Source organism: Acomys russatus, chromosome 22 (genome assembly GCF_903995435.1).
Source record: "Acomys russatus chromosome 22, mAcoRus1.1, whole genome shotgun sequence".
Classification (NCBI taxonomy): domain Eukaryota; kingdom Metazoa; phylum Chordata; class Mammalia; order Rodentia; family Muridae; genus Acomys; species Acomys russatus.
The window spans coordinates 22,691,329-22,701,815 of NC_067158.1; positions in this window are offsets into that span (position 1 = coordinate 22,691,329).

A 10,487-nucleotide genomic window follows, 5' to 3' on the forward strand; every position below is an offset into this window, starting at 1 on the left:
TTTGATTGTCAACATGGCTATATCAAGAAACAAGAGTATTAATAAGTATCTCCCAGTAGAGATTAGCAGAGATCATGTGTTACTTTGGTTGTTACTGTCGAGAGGTTGATCCCACGGCTGTGTCTGCAATTAGCAATCAGGGAGAGACAGGGCTGGTGCTGGGCTCATTCCTCCACATTCAGAGGAGGTGGACCCTCCCTGCTTATTGAGACATTTCTGGAAACACCCTCATGAACACACCCAGAAGTATGTTTCCCTGGAGATTCTAAATCGTATCAAGTTGATGGTGAAGGTTAATCATCCCCAGGAAGGAAAACTCATCCTGAGTGTGTGGACCCATCCTATGGCTGGTACCCTGAGGACCGCCTGCTAAGGAATGGTGTTCTTATCTCTCTGCTTACAGGTCCACCCAGATGTGAGGAGGTTTCCATCACCACAACTGCAGGCAGGTCCCTCTGCCACGCCTTCCACACTGTGGTGGACTGTGTACTTTTTGGCTGTGAGCCAGAATAAGCCTTTCTTCTCGTAACTGTCTCCTTCTCCGGTTCTATTCTCACAGTAATGAGAACAGTGACTAATGCAGCCAAATGCCGGAGCCTAAAATATCAATCCCACTACCACTGCATCTAGAAAAAGAGAGCATCGCCGTGGATAGCCTCAGAGGGGCATTTAAAATGGACAAGCAGGCCCAGTGTGGTGTCCTATACCTAGACCCACTGGACTCAGGATGGCCAGTCCACCTCGACTACTTATCAAGACACTGTCTCAAAATGAAACAAGAGAAACAAAACTCTAACAATCAGAAATGGATATAAAGACTTTCTTGCTCTGGAACCCTCATTCCGTGCTGGTGGGAATCAAACAGGTGCACACACACTATGGAAATCAATATAGATGTTCCCCAAAATATAGACCCAGATACTCCTAGACGTATACACAAAAGGCTCCGTATCCTACTGCAAATTTACCTTTTCATTCAAGTTTATTATTGCTTTGTTTACAATAGCCAAGAAATGGAAATAGCCTAGATTTCCATCAACTGGTGAATGGACACTGAAGATGTGGTCTTAATAGAATTTTATTCATCTGTGGCAAGAAAATGAAACCGTGAAGTTTGCAGACAAGTGGATGAACTTGAAAGACAAAATCATTCTGGGTGAAGTAACTCAGACCCAGAAAGTCAAACCCCATATATTTCCCTCTAATATGAAATCCTAGCTTCAAAGCCTCAGATTTGTGTGTTCACTTTGGAGTACCCATAGAGGCCAGGAAACCAGAAAGCGACCCTTGTGGGGAGGTGAAGGGAAAAGGTTCATAGAATACAGATGATATGAAGGAGGAAATGGAAATAATGGGAGTAGTTTAAAGTGGGGAGGAAGATGGGAGAGTAAGGCAGAGAGGGGGGAGTTGGGGAAAAGAACTGTCACTAAGGATTTTTGAAAAAGACATTCAGAAACACTATTGTATAAGCCTTATACATACACACATATATGTATTATGTATGTGCATGTGTGTGTGCACGCGCGCGCGTGCGCGCGTGTGTGTGTGTGTGTGTGTGTGTGTGTGTGTGTGTGTGTGTGTGACTTTAAGCTGAGGTACCCTATGTAAGGGGTAGTGCTCTCTCAAGGAGCTATAGATTGCCAAATAAGAAGCCCAGTGCCAGGTGCAAGATACCGCCTCTCAAGCTGCTGATGGTGGCTTCCAAGACTCCCCCAGGACAATCTATCTTATTCTCCTTCTCTTGGTTGTCTGCCAGACTTGATGGTATGATTCTGTTGTGCCGAAGACAACACATGATTTGGAGGCAGGAAGAGCTCAAGCTGGTACTGATTTCAAAGTCCCTGCAGGCTGGTTTTCTAGTACTAGAAGGTCCTATTCAGGCTGCTGTGAGTAAGGGGAGGTTGCCAACAGTCTTCTCCAGAGTTGAACCCTGTGAGCTACAATACTAACCAGCCTGACACGATGTGCCATGAGTTCTATGCTGGCACGAATGCTATAGGGATAAACAATCACGTTCTGGTTGGATTTACTGGTTGGCCTACTCTATGGGAGGTAACTCATGTCTAGTACCGTAAATATTGCCAAGAACCTGTGCCTTGGGAAATCATGGGCCCAACAGATGAACCTACTACCAGTTCGCTAATTAACATAGAACCAAACTACCCTCTCAATACATGCCTTTCTGTCTATAGAGGAATGCAACTCTCAGACCTCATTAGGGAAGCTTCATCCTACAAAAGATGGCAGTTAATGCAGCAACTCACAATTGGCCAAAGTACTGAAAATAATTTCAGTAGAGAACTCAGCATTAAATGGGACATCCAATCACATATGTAACTTCCAAAGCACAGAAATATTGCAGAAGGGGGATGAAAAGAGTGTAAGGACCAAAAATCAAAGAGGATGACTACGTAATAGTGTCTACTGGATATGTCAGGTCCACTGTGCTCATAGACTCCTGAAGCTGCAGTTGCCTGAACAAGACCCATGGGCTCAAGCTAGCCAACATTAAAAAATGGATGTGGGAGGTACATGTGAACCCCCACCTCACCCTAAAGAGCTATTTACAAGTGATGGCTGTTAGTGAAGGAATGGTCAGTTTCTTTGAAGGTATAGCCCTTGGTAGGCTGGCCACACTACAGTGGATGGGCCGCAGACCTGTATGCACATGGATCGTACTAACTTGACTCAGTGGGTTATGAAAATCATAAAAATAGAACATGAGGTTGAGTTGGTTATGTGAGGGAGATCTGGGAGATTTGGAGAGAGGATTTGGGGATGACATCATCAAAAACATTTGTCTATGTATGAAGTTATCAAACAATAAATTTAAGACATTATGTATATTTTAAAAGACTTTCTTGCTCACTTCACTGGCCAGGGTAACAACTATTGCTAACATAAAGAAAGCAGAGAAGTACCCTACCAATAATCAGGAAGTGGGGAAAATATTTGGTGGATGGCAGATATTGAAATATATCTTACCAAGAGTTCGCAGAATTACAATCCTTTCCAAATTGAGGTTAGGCAAACATTTTCCAACAGCACGACTTTTAATGCTTGCTAAGGCATGAATTCAATCTAAAGGAAACATTATTGAGCCCATATAGGGACCTGTTAATTATAAGAAACTTCAAAGTTACTCTATTGAATGGATGGATGCTGAGTACATACCTTCAAACTAGGTTTTCAAAACAATTTAATGATTCAAGCCCAGTGAGCCTGGAAAATTTCAAATTCTGCCCATTAGAAGTGAGCATTTTCAAAGGAAATCTATTCCCCTATATTAATATATATCAAAGTATCTTGAGCTGTGATTATGGAGCAAAATTATTCATTATTCTTAAGGAGCACAGAAAGAAAATGTTGTAACTGGGAACTTTAAAAGATGAGTGCGGAAAGTCAAATGCCATAAATGTTCTCTGTGTAACGCCTGAACTTTCCATTTTTACTAAATTACATCTAATGTAAGCACGTTGGCCTTTTCCTCCCTCCCTCATACCGTAATACTCCAATCAAAGCATTTCAACGTAAACTAAATCTTGATCCAGTACTATTATCCCAAAGAGGAGCCCATTTTTAGCGCAACATAAGCTCTAATGAGAAGACACGTGCACAATGAATATGAGTCCCAGTAAGCCTGAAATGCTTTTCCCCAGGAAGAGAAAGTAGATCTGTGAGTCCATCAGCACCCGCACAAGCCACTTACCGGGGAACAAGGGCTAATAGCCGTGAGCTCTCTGGTAGTGGCTGGTTGAATTTCCCTCCCTTGCTTCTTTGTCTTATACAACACTTGATCTTCCAGGGAAGGTATGTAGTCTTAGCATTGAAGGTGGGTGAAAGGAAAATAATAGGCTGTGCAGAATGAAAGCTCCCTCTACCATTAGGGTCAGGGCAAGGGATCTAGAAGCCTTTTACATTAGGAACTAAGTGCTGGGTTTGGGGCCTGTAATGGATGTTTGCTGAAACCTATTCCGCCGCTGTAACGTGAAATGAGCCATCAACTCCAGTAAATAAATAGGCATGACTGTGTTTCAATAAACTTTATTTATAAAGGCCAGACACATCACTGTATATGGTCTAGGCCTCTAGGGGCTTAGTTTGCTCATTCGAATTCTAAGATAGAAGTACAGCTTAGGCTCTGGACAAGGCCCAGCCTGTTTTCTCATATTATTTGCATTTGTTTGTTTGTTTGTTTGTTTGATCAGACCTCCCTTTCTCTCTTCCAGTACATCTGTGCCTTCAAGCCCACGATAGCTGCCTGAGTCTCATGGGAAAAAAATGCTAAAGAAGAAACGTTTTGCCCTTTGCTGTCTAGAAGTGGATGCAAGAAGGAATCCTGTCACCCAGCTTGGGAAGGCAGTAGAAAAGGAGCTGGCCATCAGCAGCTACTGCTTTCCTTCTCAGTGCCGCGGGAAGAAGTTGCTTTGCAGTTCTTGGCAGAAACAATCACCAGGAGAAGGTGAACATTCCAGGTTACAGAGCATTAGAAGGGCAACCCAGATTGCCCAGGCCTGAGAGCAGCAAGAAAACCCAAGAGTCGGAGACTGGGCCATGGAGATGTCCCTGTGAGTAAAGGCATGTCTTGTCAGGCCGACAACCTGAATCTGATCCCAGGGATAAACGGGGTGTAAAGGAACAACTGACCGCTGCAAGTTATCCTCTGAGCCCCATTTGCACACTGAAACACGTGTGTACCCACACACATAAGTAATAAACACACACGAAGTTATTAAAAGTTTCAGCACACTGGTCAGAACCCCCATGCTACAACCTGCTGGGCTTGGGGATTGCCCTGACTGAGATGACAGGAAATGAAGACCCACCAGACACACAGACAGAAAAGGTGAGATCAGACTGGCCATGAGCTCTGATGGAGATGCACCAGCAGCCTGGGAGCTCAGCAATGTTCCTGTAAGCATACTATCCACACCTGATGAGGCGATGTGCGGGACTTTATGCACCTGATGAGGAAGTGCAGGACATTTTATACAGCTGAGGAGGAGGTGGGTCAAGCATCTCTTCCCCAGAGCTGTCCCAGGCTTCACTCATGCAGGAGGAGAAAGCTGTGGAGACACATTCTACACACATATTCAATACCCCTGCTTGGACCAGGGGAGGAACTTGACATTCGTCTGAGCCTGACCAAGGTCTCGCCATTTCCATGGGCCCAGGGTCCTTGACACAGCCATGCTCATGTCAACAAAACACATCCACCCAGGAGGACTTCCTCTGCTCCCCACACTGCCGTGATGGTTGAGAGTAGAATTGCTGTGGTTTAAGAGACAAAATTATCCTGTGGTATCTGTAGTCTCCTTAACAGCAACTTATCAACCACCACATCTCTCTCACCTAACGACCTTTCAGTACCAGATAAAAACCTTTGAGATGGATTACTCTTGCTGACCCTTAGCTCTGCCAAGCCGGAAGTCAACAGGCCCCATCTGAGACCTGTGAGTGAGAAGCAGGCACTTCTTTCTGTCAAAGATAGCTAGCCCACCAAGGGCCAGTATTTGTTCCAGAAGCCTCCCCTACCTGCTGATTCGCCTGTTTGCCCAATCCTAGACCATCCCACCCTTTCCCTTCATGCTACCAATTAACTGCTTTCATCAGACCTCGAGGTTGAGCTCCCACCAATGGGATGAGACATAGTCACTCCCTGCCTTAGAGTAAAATCTAAAGGAATGTTCTCTCCTGGTCCTTGTGGGCCTGCTTCCTAAGGTCTGGCATATTTTCTCTCTCTCTCTCTCTCTCTCTCTCTCTCTCTCTCTCTCTCTCTCTCTCTCTCTCTCCCTCTCTATCTCTCTCTCTCTCTCTCTCTCTCTCTCTCTCTCTCTCTCTCTCTCTCAACAATTTTCCACACATCCTTTCCCCACTTCCAAATGCTCTCTGTTCTTCTCCACCTCCTTCCCAGCTCAACTTTATGTTCGCCCTCTCCCTCTCTCCTTCTCTCTCGAAAGAGAAAGGAAAAACATCAAAAGAGTGAAAATAAAAGCTGCCCCACCTGCAAAGGTAAAAGGAATATGACACAACACAGGGAGGAGAAGCCCAAAATAGTGGTCCCCTCGGTGGCGACTCCTAGATGGGCATTAGAAGCTTCACCCAGAGGAGGAATATAGCAGGTCAGCCAAGGAGGGCACTGGTTCCTGTCAGTGGCAACTAAGTTTAACAGGTCTGCAGGTTAGAGAAGTCTGGCCCCCACAAACTCCCCCAAACTGACCCTGCAGGGCTTCTCAGGATCCTAGACAGAGGCCCCTCAGTGCAGCGGAACCGCTATGAGTGTGATAACATTTGATCACACAGGGATGACATCAGTGCAGAACAAGGAATGCAGACTACATCAGCAAAAGAAGCCAGCTGAGCTCGCAAGCCACTGTGTATGTTTTATATACTTATAGATTCTGTACTTCAGAGTCGCAGAAGAGAGATCTGTGGAAAGATGTATGATTCACATCTTCAATATCTAGGGACATCATTACTAAAACATCATCTCTCTGGGAGCAGAGAGGGAGTAGAATACTGTTGCAACCAAAACTGAAATGAAGTCAAAAGGACATATTAAGGAAAAAAACAAAAACAAAAACAAAAAAAGACAGGCATGGTGGTGGTGGTGCATGCCTTTAATACCAGCTTGGCAGGGAGGAGCAAGCGATCTCTGTGGGGTTGAGGCCAGCCTGGTCTATAAACTGAGGTCCAGGACAGCCAGGGCTACACACAGAGAAGTTATGTCTCAAAATAAATAAATAAATTTTTTTTAAAAAAAACTCAAGAAAGAATTAAACTTTTTAAATTATGAAAACTGAACTCTGGTGATTGTGAAATGGGGGAGGGGCATAAATATAGAAAAACTCTGAAATCCTTTACAAACCAGAAAGCAAAAAAGTCATGTCACAATGACTCGTGGATACAACCCACACCAGCTAAAGATACAACCACTGTGCAGAGAACACACATTTCCAGGAGGGAATTTGCAAAGCCACAGCAAAAAAGGAAGAAAAAAAAAAAAAAAAAACAGAAAAAAGAGAAAAAGAAAAAAAGTATCCCATGTTGAAAAATGGAGTGGACCAGAATTAAGCAGATTTTTCTTCTGTGAGACTTCTCAAGGCTAGGCTTCCAATGTGTGGCAAATATTTAAAGGAGAAGATACACTAAATGGCACCAGTTCTAAGACACATTTGCTTTTCCCATTTCAATATGTGCAACCTTGCGCTACATTTGACAGCCATTGGCATGTCACAGTTTAACTGAGCAGCATTTTTGCTTCCTCACCAGTCCATATAAATAGCTCACCTTCATTCAAAGTGTCCTCAGATTTGGGGAAATATAGTGTGTGCGTCTCTTCCCACCCACCTGGTTAGCCATGTTTCCCACGTGCCTATCTTAACAGCTCTCAACATTAGGCTCTAAAGAATGCCTATTCTGGCAGTGTTTGATTCCAATAAATGTACCAGTTTGTATAACTTGCCTTCAAAATCTCCCAGAACTCCTACAATATAAACTGTTCCACCATAAAAAGTGCACTCCCACTTGCCTTTAGTTTGTGTTGTGTTGCCACCAATGTTCTTTGCTGACACATATAACTTGCATGCTTCTATTGACATGCCCACATGTTTGCTTGATTAGAAGCCAATAAGAATAAGCAAACTCTACAACCATAAGTGAAGTCAATAATTAGCAAAGTTCACTTTATATAAGCTAAGAGGAAGCAAGGGCCCTCTATGTTATTGGACCTCAAATGCTCTTTGGTCAATTTTTATTTTTCAAATCTAGAATATACTTGCCCCCAAAGAATAATAGCATTTACTCTGAACTTGCCCTTGTCTTAGCTAGGGTTTCCATTGCTGTAAAGAGACACTGTGACCATCACAATTCTTATAAAGGAAAACATTTCATTGTGGCTGGCTTACAGTTCAGAGGTTTACTCTGTTATCATCATGGCGGGAAGCATAGCAGCATGCAGGCAGACATGGTGCTGGAGAAGGAGCTGAGAGCTCTACATCCTGATCCACAGGCAACAGGAAGAGACAGGAAGCCACTAGGCCTAACTTGAGCATCTGAAACCCCAACAGCCAAGCCCCAGTGACACATTTTCTCCAAAAATCCCCACATCCTCCAACAAGGTCACACCTCTAATAACGCCCCTCCCTATGGGAGCCACGTTCCTTCAGACCACCAGAGCTCCCAAATATAAAAATCTGCCTTCTACATCAGAAGGCCAAGGACATGACGATAGAACTTTCTGTTGCTACTTACCTAGTGTAGCGCTCTTGCATTTCTCACCTCTTTGTGGGCAGAGGCGATGATCTGCATGATGTTTTTAACTCACTCTGGCACATAACAGCCTCTCAACGGCATCTTAGTTAGGGTTTCTGTTACTGCAGTGTAAACACCATGACCAAGTTAGGGAGGAAGTCAGGGCAGGACCTCAAGTAGGGCTGGAAACTGGAGGCTGGAGCTGATGATGTAGGAGCCATGGAAGGGCACTGCTTATGTGTTTTCTTCTCATGGCTGGCTCAGCGGCTTTCTTATAGAACCCAGGACCACCAGCCTAGGGATGGCGCCACCCACAATGGGCTGGGCCCTCCCTCATTGATCACTAATTGAGAAAATGCCTTACAGCTGGATCTCATGGAAGCATTTCCTCAACTGAGGCTCCTTCCTCTCTGTTGACTCTAGCACAAAAGCAGCCAGTACACTGGGAAACTGATAGAATAATTTTGGTTGAGATTTCCCTTTAAATTTCACACTGAAGATCCACAGGCATTGGCATTCTTCCCTTGAAGGTTTCCATCAGCGAGCTGCCACTCTAGGACCTAAGAAACTGTGGCTAATGAGTTTGTAAATGTCTGCAGCGCAATGACGCTGGGGAAAGCCCATCACTGTGAAAAGAATATTAAGTTAAAATTTGATGAATTCATAATGAATGGAGGAGTTGTTATTCTTCAAGTAACAACTCAATAGATACAAAACTAAGATAATAAAATCCAAACAGCAGTCTCTAATACATATGCTAGTTATAAAAAAGGAAAAGAAAAAATTTTAATTAAAATTTTAATTAAAAAATGACAAAGCAAGCTCATCTTCACTTCTTCCTCACCTTCCAGAGGTGAGGTGGGTGCTAGGACAAGAAAAGGCATTCCATGGAAATAGTTAAAACCTCTCCTTCACAACTGAAACAATCACTGAAGATTTCTCCCAAACTATATGCAACAGGACTAACCTGTAATGAAGTGTGGACTAACCCTGGCAATTCCTTCCCCAAGACCAGATAGAGATCTAGTTGAAAACCCAGGAGTCCAACAGTATATCCCAGGTTGGCCTTGAACTCACGAACTTCCTGCCTTGGTCTCCCTAGTAGATAGGGTTCCAGGCTTGAGCCACTGCTCCTGGCTAGCAGGAGGTTATCTTGACACCAGTTTATCTCTGAGCGTTGGAGGAAGCAAAGCTGCTTGCTCCTGTCCAGTCCCCTTCCGTTCTTGCTCCCTCCCTTTCCTGGCTGTTTCAGAGCTTCCGAACACACATGGGACCAGCACAAAGGTGTCCCTCCTCTTCGCGGCTCTTCGCCCTTCCCTTTTCCAGCCTTATCTCCTTGCTGGTCTCCTTCCAACTGAAAGGAGATTTCTTCCTTAAGAAATAATAAAAGCTATTCTGGGTTTTTTGTTTTTCCATATGAAGTTCAGAATTGAACTTTCAATGTCTTTAAAAAATTGTGTAGGTATTTTGATAGGGATTGCATTGAATCTGTATATTGCTTTTGGTAGGATGGCCATTTTTACTATGTTAATTCTCCCGATCCATGAGCAAGGAAGATCATGCCATCTTCTCAGGTCATCTTCAATCGCTTTCTTCAGAGTTTTGAAATTTTTTTCATACAAGTCTTTCACTTGCTTAGTTAGGGTAACTCCTAGATATTTTATATTGTTTGTGGCTAATGTGAAGGATGTGATTTTCCTAATTTCTTCCTCTGCAAGCTTGTCATTTGTGTATAGGAAGGCTATAGACTTTTTTGAGTTAATTTTGTATTCAGCCAATTTGCTGAAGGTGTTTATCAGCTTTAGGAGTTCTCTGGTGGAATTTTGATAGTCACTTATGTACACTATCATATCATCTGAAAATAGGGATAATTTGACTTCCTCCTTTCCCATTTGGATACCCTTGATCTCCTTCAGAATATTCTCCACAGTTGAGTGGAGAGTGTGATATGACTTTCTCACGTACTATGGTGCCTCACATTTGACCATGTCCCCTGGAGGGGGAGACCTGGTGGCACTCAGAGGAAGGACAGCAGGTAGTCAAGAAGAGACTTGATACCCTATGAGAATATATAGGGGGAGGTAATCCCCCTCAGGAACAGTCATAGGGGAGGGGAATAATGGGAAAATGGGGGGGGGGAGGAATGGGAGGATACAAGGGATGAGATAAACATTGAGATGTAACAAGAATAAATTAATAATAAAAAAAAGAAATAATAAAAGTTCTATAGAAAT